This window comes from Asterias amurensis, chromosome 3, assembly GCF_032118995.1.
Source record: "Asterias amurensis chromosome 3, ASM3211899v1".
Lineage (NCBI taxonomy): Eukaryota > Metazoa > Echinodermata > Asteroidea > Forcipulatida > Asteriidae > Asterias > Asterias amurensis.
This window is the reverse complement of record NC_092650.1, coordinates 5,869,089-5,873,201: the sequence shown is the minus strand read 5'-3', so window position 1 is coordinate 5,873,201 and position 4,113 is coordinate 5,869,089. Positions and strand designations below refer to the sequence as shown.

General features: G+C 39.7%; 1 pseudogene; it reads left to right on the top strand.

The window, feature by feature from the left end:
- Positions 1-892: 892 nt before the first annotated feature.
- On the top strand, positions 893-3,647 carry LOC139934340 (uncharacterized; annotated as a pseudogene).
- Positions 3,648-4,113: the final 466 nt, after the last annotated feature.

The window sequence follows — 4,113 nt, the reverse complement described above, 5'->3', positions numbered from 1 at the left end:
ATTCAACCGCCATTTTGGACGAATTCAACGCGAAATCCAAACATTCATCTTCGCAAGAACAGTCGCCACTCTGTGAGTAGAGGGGCGATACGAAGCGCTTCCTAGATTTCAGCGAATGTTGTGAAAACAGTAATTCGCCATCGACTTTCAAGCCATTTGTTGTGTTGGTAAAGCGTGCGTATTGTGCGTAATATATTGGTAAGGAGGGGTTTCTAGGGACGGCCGGGCGAGAACTTATTCACCATCAAATCGCAACTTTTTGGCGAATTCATCGCGAATTTCATTATTGGTATTCGCCCAAGGGGAAGAGTAGCATTTGGATTCGAGCTCCTCCTTTATGATTTCGTACATAGTACAGGTTTTCTTTGCAAGTCAAACCTACTGAAGTGCTGGACGTTACATTTTTGTGGTACAGGCGGGTAGTGTGTTCGTAGGTTTTGGACATACGTCCGTCAGTCGACTACGCCGGAGCCAATGAACAGCTCTCCCAGAGTAGCTCTACCCACAACATATTATTTCTTCAGTAGACAACAGACATTGTATAAGATGCCTTTATTGGGAGTCATATATTAGCAGGGTGAATATTCATGCCTCAGCCTCTGTGATGACGAAACACTTGCTTAAGAAACCCTGCTTATATGACTCACAATAAAGGCACCCTATACATGCAGCGTATGTCGTGTATGTAAATTGTGGGTGGAACTATCCGGGAGAGGGCTTTCCATTGGCTCTGACGTAGTCGACCACGACGTTTGTCCAAAACCTATGATAAACACTAGAAAGACCAAATACACGTCTTTTGGCAAACATTATTTTACCCTTTAGTACCATACCTGTTAGTACAAGGGCTTGTATCGAAACGGCCACAGCGGCCGGTAGGTTTGTCCTTATTATGTTCAGCATACATGGTGTGGGGTTAGGAATGGTGCGTTATGTGTCAGCCCTTACTCTTACTGTAACATTGGCATGGGCTTGCAACACAGTACCTCACAACAGAGAAATGTGTTCGACAATGATCTCTGTTGATAACGGAGAAGACTTGGCAACTTTACGAGAAAAGGCGTTCGCGAACTTCAAATCGACATGTCGAAAGATGCGTGAGTAATTTTGTTGTTGTTCTGTTGTTCTATTTCTTCCCATGATTGTTTATTTGTTTAGGTTTAATTCCCTAATATGCAAATGAGAGAATCGTTTCTTGTGCCCACACCCCTTAGAGAAAAACACGTTTTTTTCAGGGGAGTCTTTTTCACATTGGTTATACTATTAATAGCTCGCCATTGCTCGTTTACCAAGTAAGTTTTTATATTTGAGTAATGACCAATAGTGGCCAGTGCCTTTAACCGCAGATCTGCATGAAGCAAAACCAATAATTACACTTGTTTTCCAGAGTCCAGATCTACCCTTAAAGTCACCTGGAAATATATCTATACATTTTTAAACATAAGAGTTTGTGTTTATGAACAGTAAAATATTGTTTCTAGTAATTGCTCGTCAAGATTTATATGATTAAAAAATCGGTAAAGTTGTTTGGGGGTGACTCCGCCTATCCCCTTTTTGTGACGTCAATCAAGGCAGACTTTGCCTCGATCGAACATCGAGCACACGTACGTGCAAGTACATTCAAGTCCTAGTTTTGAGTTTGTACGTTTCGAAAACAAGTTTTTTTAACGCATTTTCTTTCCAGCAATGCCGACCAGGTGTATTGCTGCTGGAGGCAGCACAACAACTAAAGATGGGGTCAGTTGGCAAAGTGGTCCGGTCCGACGTCTTTTTTCAGCGCTGTGCAGCGAACACTTCGAGCCGTCGCGAGGTGCTTTGAATCCGGACTGAAGAGAAAAGTTAATCTTAAACATATGACTTCATCCCAACAATTTTTCCAGGTAGTGGGAAGTCGAAGAAGGTACCTGAAAGACATGACGAACCTAGATGAGCATTTGCCTAACGTGAACAACTTCGGGTAATGTTTCAACTCATGATGGCATGTTTTAAGCTTGCGCCTAGCGTCACGATCTTGTGTTGGTACTGCATGCGATTCACCGTGCAGGGTAATCCGAGTGGACCGTCCGCACAGGCTGCAGCCAAAGTGCGTGCAGTCTTCTCCGTGACCGTAGTTCTGTACGTCGACATTACACCGATACAGACGTAGTGTACGGGGCCAGACTACACATTTGTCTTCAAATAACGCGCCTCGGTTGACGTCACGAACTACGCCCTCTAGGGTCGGGCCTATTCTTAAATTTGTAAGTTAAATGAAAACTAACTTTTTAGAACCTTATACTACTGTTTATTTATATTCCACTCATTAAAACACATAGCTTTGTGACAGCAGCTTTATTTTACAAAATACCACTTCCAGGTGAATTTAATAACGCGTCTCAATGCTATGATCACTTCACAACACCGAGCAGACACACATACCCTCAAGAGGGGGTTCTTGAACACCCCCTTAGAGCGACTCGAGTTCGGTGTCCAGTCTACACAAAACGCCTTTCTGGACCTGAGGGACACTAGCAACAATTTAATTGTTATTGGTAAGTCAAGCCATAGTTATTACATGACATATATCCAAAATTAAACATGAGAATATTACTTAAACTGGTGCGTTTTAAGAATGAGGTTTATTTATAAATAATAATGAGGTTTATTTATAAATATTTACCCTCGAAATCCAAAGGGAAACTAAAATGTATAAACATATCTTTAGTGAGACAGTATATTTTACTGCAATTAAATTGCAAGCTTTTATTAGTCTAGAAACCTATAGTTTCTGTCTGCTTTGTTCTTCGAGTGGGACAATAATTCTTTCAAATGCGCAAGAGTTAATTTGGGCTTTTCTCAATATACTATTGATAGCAATTCTAGTCTTCCAGATAGTCTAGATATTGTAATTTATTAAAATTTGTGCGGGTGGGATCAGGTGTGTGAAACATTAATAATTACACACTACAGACTAAGGCTCGTTTGTGTACGAGTCAATGAAGAATTCAATCCCTTGAGACAGCAGACCAGTCTATGTTGCAAAAAATGTGAGCGGGTACGACCTTGCCCAGGCCACTCAAATTTTAAATTATGCTTCTCAATCGTATTCTCGTACAAGCAGCAGGCATGTGAGTAACTATCCAAGGAAAGAGGAAAAGAGAAAACCGGGCAAGAGTACAAGAGGAAAAGATAATATTCCTATATGTTTGTACACAGAAAGTGAAGAATATCAACCCCCCCCTAAAAAAAAAAAAAAAAAAAAAAAAAATCAGCTGAAAAAAAGAAAGTCTTTGGGTTTTGGTTAAATTTATAACGCAGATTAATTTAAAAAAGAAGCTTAAGTAGCCAGTTGTAAGCTGGCAGTGTAACGAAGTTACCGAACTAATTACGATTAAAAGGTAATTTATTTCTTCTTTTCAGAATTAGGCAGCACCTCTCGCATAGAAACGGTCGCATCCATGCCAGCTGAAAGCCAATACGTAAACCTAAGTGATTCAACTCGCTTCTGGGTGACGTACATCAACGGAAATGTACAGGTAGGAGTGTACGGACAAGAGGAGCCATTTATGGAAAGTAATGATTCCAACATGAAAGTCATTACGTATGTAATATTTGACTCTGACGCGATCGCTGAGTGGTTCGTATTCATGCCATGTGATGCTGCATGATGTCATTCAAGTTTCATGATTAGTTTGGGTATTCTCAAGGTTTCCTCTTTCAGCAGAAAAAGGGGAAATAACGAGAGAAATTGCAAGAAACAGATTTTCATATTATTATTTAATAACTAAGTTTGACAGTTTTTTATATTGTAAGTACAAACTTATCGTTTGGTGTCGTAGAGATTAGCTCTGGTTGTCTCAATTCCAAATCATAATTTGAAATGTAAAATACGTATGCTGAAGAAAAAACTACAGTAAAAAGCTAAACTTGTCTAGCCAAAGATGCCCTCCTAAAACAAACAAATTTAACTCAAGAAATAGCCAAACCAATAAATACATATTAATATATCATAACAAGCTTAAAAAATGAACTAAATAAGATGATAATAAAACAAACAAAATAACAGTCAAAAAGGAGGCAAGAGATAAGGGAGTCGAAGGAAAAAGGCACAGCAAAGACAGTGCCTCCTCAAAG